Source organism: Tupaia chinensis, unplaced genomic scaffold, assembly GCF_000334495.1.
Source record: "Tupaia chinensis unplaced genomic scaffold, TupChi_1.0 Scaffold147980_1, whole genome shotgun sequence".
Classification (NCBI taxonomy): domain Eukaryota; kingdom Metazoa; phylum Chordata; class Mammalia; order Scandentia; family Tupaiidae; genus Tupaia; species Tupaia belangeri.
Window position 1 is genome coordinate 31,755 of NW_006207830.1, and position 6,563 is coordinate 38,317.

The following is a 6,563-nucleotide window of genomic DNA, read 5'->3' on the forward strand; positions in this document are numbered from 1 at the left end:
GGAGCAGTGGTCAGCTCTCCCCGCTGCCTCATACATCCCACACTCTTGCTCTACCAAGGGTGGGTGGTGGTAGGGACTCACTTGGGATGTGAGGACCATCACTAGGAGCAGCACGAGAATTGCTGGGGATTGTAATTCACTCCCTTAGGAGAACATGCTCCGTGTACTCCCCACCTCCTGCACATTGTCAGTAACATACAGGAACATGGCTGATGCAGATAGACCATGTCCTTAGTACGGTCGGCTAACTAGGTTTTTTTCTGATGGAATCAAGTGTATCCATTGCCAACAGTGGAGGGCTTGCCACAGTAAAGCAACTTAGGTAAGACATTCTTGAGAAGTATTGAGCTGTGATAACTCCTTTTGGGAGAAGGGAAGAATGAAATGGGGAGGTGCATGGACAGAGAGGCCTTGAGAGCAGCGACCCATCCTGTGAACAACCCTGCAGCCTTGGGTGTTCTGTTTACCGCTTGGCTCAGGTCCTGCCATTTGAGAAATACTGAACAAGCTCTTCGCTCTTGGTGTGACTGTTCTCTCGAAGTTTGATAGTGTTTGTTGTATCTTCATGTTAAAACACCCTTTAGTTCATTTTGCAATGTTTAATAAATATTTAATGGAAAAAGAAAAGAAAAGAAAAAAATGATGACCTGCACCACTTTCATTTCAAAACCTATTAAATAGCACTATTAAAAGCAATCAAATAACACCAAGAAGAAAATAAAAAGACAACCAACAACAAAGAAAAAATATGTTAATTTATCTGATTAGAGTCCAATAGGCAAAATATATAAAGAATTCTAACAAGTCAGTGATAAAAAAAATTGGCCAATTTTTAAAAAAGGACAAGGACTCAACAGACATTTGTACAAAATGCCAAGAAGTAGGTAAAAATATGCTCACCTACGTATAACTAGAAATGCAAATCAACAGAATAGCTATAATGAAATATAATGACAGCTGTTGGCAAAGATGTGGCGAATATAGAACTCTGATATATTGAAAATAGGAATGTAAAATGATGCAGCCATTTTGAAAAACAATTTGGCAGTTTCTCCAAATAATATTCACAGACTCACCATATGACCCAGAATCTGTGCTCCCAGATATGAACCCAGAGTGAGTAAAACCTGTGGTCACTCAGAACCCAGTATGGGAGTGCTCAGCGAGCCCTAATTATAAAAGCCTAAACTTGATACTACCCAAATATCCACCAACTAGTGAAAAGAAAAACAGCCCGTGGCACACCCATGTGATAAAATACATTGGCCAATCAAAGGCAATGAAATAAATGTTTCAAGCTACAACTGCAAAGACCCTCAAATACATGAAGCTGAGTGAAACAAACTAGACCCGAAGAAACATGAAAGTTAGGATTCTAGATCCACCCTGGGGTCTGCAGCCTGCAGGGGTGTCTTCAGCATCCTGTGATGGGTGTGGAAGGACGATCAGGACTTTAGAAACACAGACCCCCAAAGAGGGAGATTAAATCCTACAACTGGCATGTCTGTCAAAGGGAAATTCCAGATTCTCTAGCTCCTAGTGTTGCTAAGAGTCAAAACATAAGAAAATATTTCTGGGTTAGCAGTTGGTGTGGAAGTAAAGGTACTGGATCCCACATGACTGACTGAGCAGTTTAAGTCCCAAGCTCGGTGGCTGGGTGCCAGATGTATGTATATGTGTGCTCCAAATCCTGAAAGGAGAATGGAGGAGAAGGGATTGTGGTGTGGCCATCCCCTCTGTGGTGTGACCATCCTCACCATGGGGTTGATTTCTCACTTTCTCTCTATCTCTCTCTGGGGAGTACATATGTCCTGTAGCAAAAACAAAAACAACAGCAAAAAATTTCAATGATCAGAGCTTCCAAATTAGTATAAACCTCAGGATCATGACAACTCAAGTACACCATGTACACTTTACATAGTCCTTGCATATGTTAGCTTCTTTTTCACCTAAATACACCCTTACAAACAGAACTTTAAGACAATTTCTTTTTTTATTTACATTTTTTCATTTTCTTTTATACATTCAATCAGATTATTTAGCTTACAAAGTGAATATCTCAACATGTGAACATATCTCCCTAGTACAGTTGATAAAAATATAAAATATCTTCAACAGATAATACCACATTTCTTTGTCCCATTAATGCTTTGCCTCTCTATTTTTCTTCTAAAGGTCCTTCCTTAGACCCTACTCTTTCACACACACTATATCTGGTATTTACATCTCTTTACTGTGTTTCTATATCCTTTAGTCAATCAGTTTCAGTCATAGAGTGCAGACACTCAGTATATATTAAGTGGGAACATACAATGTCTCTCCTTCATAGACTGACTTGCCTCACTCAGCAGTAAATCTTTCATATTCTTTCACTTTCTGTCAAAAGCCAGGGTGGTTTTTTTTTTTTTTTTTTTCCTGAATAGTATTGCATAGAGTATATTTATCACAGTTTTTTAATCCATTTATCTGTTAATGGGGATTTGGGTTGGTTCCATATCTTAGCAATTGTGAATAGTGCAGCAATAAATATCAATGTGCAAGCACTTTTCTGATTAAGAATTCTTCTGTCCTTTGGGTAGATACCAAGAAGTGGGATTGCTGGATCATATGGTAGTTCTATTTGTAGATTTCTGAGGAATCTCAAAATTCTCCACAGTGGTTGGACCAATTTACATTCCCACCAGCAGTGTAAGAGAGTTCCCCTTTCACCACACCTCTGCCAGCACTTATCATATATTTTTTAAAATCTTAGTCATTCTGACTGGGGTTAGGTGGTATCTCATTGTTGTTTTGATTTCCATTTCCCTTACAATGAGGGATGTTGAGCATGTCTTCATATGCCTTTTGACTATTCATATGTCATCTTTAGAGAGTGGTTTTTTCAACTCATTCTCCCATTTTTTAATAGGGTTGATCATCTTTTTTCAGAACAGCTGCTTGAGTTCCTTGTGTATTCTGGTTATCAGTCCCTTATCTGACACATAGTTTACAAAATATTTTTCCATTCTGAAGGCTGTTGATTCACACTAATTACTGTGTCTTTTGCCATGCAGAAACATCTTAGTCTGATATAATCTCACCTGTCTATTTTCTACCCCAATGTTCCCCAGAGTTTCCCCAGTGTTTTCCAGGAGCTGTTTTATAGTTCTAGAAAGACAATCATAAAATTTGTCTGGAATCATGAAAGAGCCTGTATTGCCAAAGTAATTCTGCACAAGAAGAGAGGAATGGGTGACATCTCACTCCTTGACCTAAAAATATACTACAAAGCTGTGGTGAACCAATGGAACAGAATATAGAGTACCCAGAAATAAATTCCCGAATATAGAGTCAGCTGATTTTTGATAAGGGGTACCAGTCAATCTAGTGGGGAAAGGAAAACCTCTTCAGCAAATGGTGCTGGAAAAACTGGATTCCCATCTGCAGAAAGATGAATCTAAACCCCTAACTCTTACCTTTGATAAAAGTCAAGTCAAGTTGGATCAAAGATCTAAATTTAAGAACATTTCTAGAAGATTATTGTTCTACAATGAGGCAACTGGCTTACGTACATTGAACACAAGCAGTTCTGCTGTGACCACTCGTCTGCCATCATCATGACCAGGTAGGTCAGTTACTAGTACCTCTTTACTTTTCATATCTTTCTAAATATAACTGCTTATAATTTTTTAGTGTATGTCAAACCCTTCTTGCAATGTATTAAAACTAAACATCAGATATTCTGGTGTAAAGTCCATTCTGACCTTATTCTTTTATATAAATTTCTAACTTTGTGTAGAGTTTGGTTATTAAGAATTAACTTAGCAGTTTAATTAAAATCTTCTCTCTTTGGGGTCAGCAGGTAGTACAGTGGTTAAGGTGCTGGACTCCCATGTGGCCCACGGCGGATTGAGTCCCAGACCTGGCAGCTTGAAACTCACTCCAGATACGTGTTCGTGCATGCCCAAAATCCTGAGAGGAAAATGGAAGAGAAGAGAATATGAAGTGGCCATCTTCCCAGAAGAGTGATTTCTCACTTTATGTATCTCATATCTCTCTGTCTCTTCAGGAAGCACATGTGCCTTTTAGCAAAAATCTCTCAAAAACAAAAGCAAAATTTCATCTTATTTTCTTCCACTCACATTTGTATTCCTTAGTTTGGTGGTAGCTATTGGGATGTTGTCTGTATTTTCAAAGTAAAGGAGATTTTAGAGGAGATAAGTAGTTATTTCAACTTAGTACATCAGGGAGGACTTTGGCAAGAAAGTGATTTTGGGATGGTGTCCTGAAAGAAGAGCATAACTTGGAGCTTAGAAGAGAATGAAGTTGAAATTCTGAATGAAAGCAGAGGAAACAATATATAATTTATGTATAATTTTAGTCAGTTACTTACAGAAGAGTCATTGCATCAGAAGCTTTTGGCTTTTAGACATTTTGCCATTTAAAAGGAACAGTGATAGATGTCTCAATAATGTATTGGGTAGAGACTGTATATCTCGGGGAGTTGCTTATTTGAGAAAAGCTCGCATGTTCGGGAACTTACAATTCTTCCTTTTCAATTTTCTTTAATTATTTTTGTGTCATTAAAATATGTGAATTTGGGGACCAGCAGGTAGTGTGATGTTTGAGGCACTGGACTTCCACGTAACCTAGCACAGTTAGAGTTCTCCACCTACGGCTTGCTTTCTCACTTTCTCTCTCTCTGGTGAGTACACATTTGCTATAGCAAATTTTTAAAAATTATAATAATAAATAACATTCTTTAAAATGTGAATTTTGATTTTTCACATAAGTACTTTCAAAAGTTGAATACTTGCTGCTCCTCCTTGAATGCCATCTCTATTCTCTCTAACAGGAGAACAAAGTCAGGATAATTTCTCTAGTATATGCTAACTACCTAGCGTCGCAGCACATGTGCTTATACTTCGAAACTAATAGTGACATTCTCAATCAGGCTGAGAGTTCGTGGCAGCGTCTTTCATCTCTAAACTCTTAGTTCTCAGAACTTTGCTGAGGAGGGGAGACCCTGGGGCAGCTTTGACTAAGTGGTGAAGCTTAGAGGACACCAGTGTATTAGTTTCCCATTGCTTCTTTAACTACCTACCACAAATATGGTAGCTTAGAACAGGCCAGTTAACATCTTACAACTCTGGATGTTAAAAGTCCAAAATGAGTCTCATGCTAGAGATTGGTGTTGGAAGGCCTGTGTTCCTTCTTAGCTGATTTCTCCAGGGCTTTCTCTGCCTTTTGCTTCCACTTAAAGGAATCTTTGTGGTTAGTTGGGGCCACCCAAATCAATTAGGATAATTTCCTATAAGCTAGCTGGTTATCAGCCTTAACTACATGTGTATTCCCTGTTCCCCTTTGCCTTGTAACCTGTCATAGTTACAAGTTCCAGGAACCCAGACATGGACATCTTCCAACAATGTATTTAGTCTACCATGCCTACTGCCAATGGACATGCTTCTCTACTGATGGCCTATCAAATTTCAGTATTAGTCAGTTTTTCCTGGACATGAAGGCTAAGCATGTTCTTAGGGCTTATCTGGAGGCTCTCTGTAATCCATCTAGGCAGGGCTGCCTTGTTCTACATGTAAAGCCACCTGTTTCTTCCACCAAGAGTGGTTACCAAAAAGGGCACATTTGATGCCCTATCACAAACTGGAGGATCTAAAAGCCAGCACATTTCTTCAGATGCTCAAAATATTAAACAAGTCTTTGGAATTACTCCATTTAAAAATGTGTTTAGTTCTTTCCTAAGTGAGAGAGACAGAAATGCGGTAACCAAGAGGATCTTGACACACATCCACCTCAGCCTCAGACCCAATTATGGACACCTGCCTGGCTGACTCAGGGAGGTCTCTGGACTTGGGCCAGTCACCTTCCCGTGTGGATGAGTCTTACTGTGCCACCATCCAGCCCCAAGGTTACTCCATTTTTGTTTCAAAAATTGACATTTAAGTTGTTGCCAGAGATGAAAGAGGGACAGGAGAACATGGAGACTGAGCTTATAGGTCAGACTCTTTTCCTAGTTTCGAATCAGAAAAATGTTTCTGTTTCACAAGGGTAGGAAGTCAATACTTGAGCATGTTGTCATAAGAACAGATATCTTCCTAAAAAATAAATCATGTTGGGCCTGCCAGTTGCACAGTGGTTAGGGTAGCTGTGATCCCACAAGGCCAATCATGGTTTGATTCCCATCTCTACTGGTTTGAAAAATATATCCTTGTCACATGTGTGTGCATCCTCAAAATCTGATTGGGAGGGGTCAAAGAGGATTATGGTGTGACCATCTTCTATTGGGGGGTGCTTTCTCACTCTCTCCCCCTTTCTCTCTCTGGCAAGTTCATGTACCCTTGGGCAATACAGAAAAATAAGAAAATGGATTTTGTAAAGCAAAATAAACATAAACATGTATTAAACTAGTCAAAAGGAGCAAATATTCTTTGAATACCTCACATGTGACTGGCCCTACACCAGGCTTGAGGGGGGTATAGACTGATTTATTTTTTTATTTTAACATATGATTTTGTTTAACTTTATGTATGTATTTATTTATTTTAATTTCACCAGAGAGGGGCAAA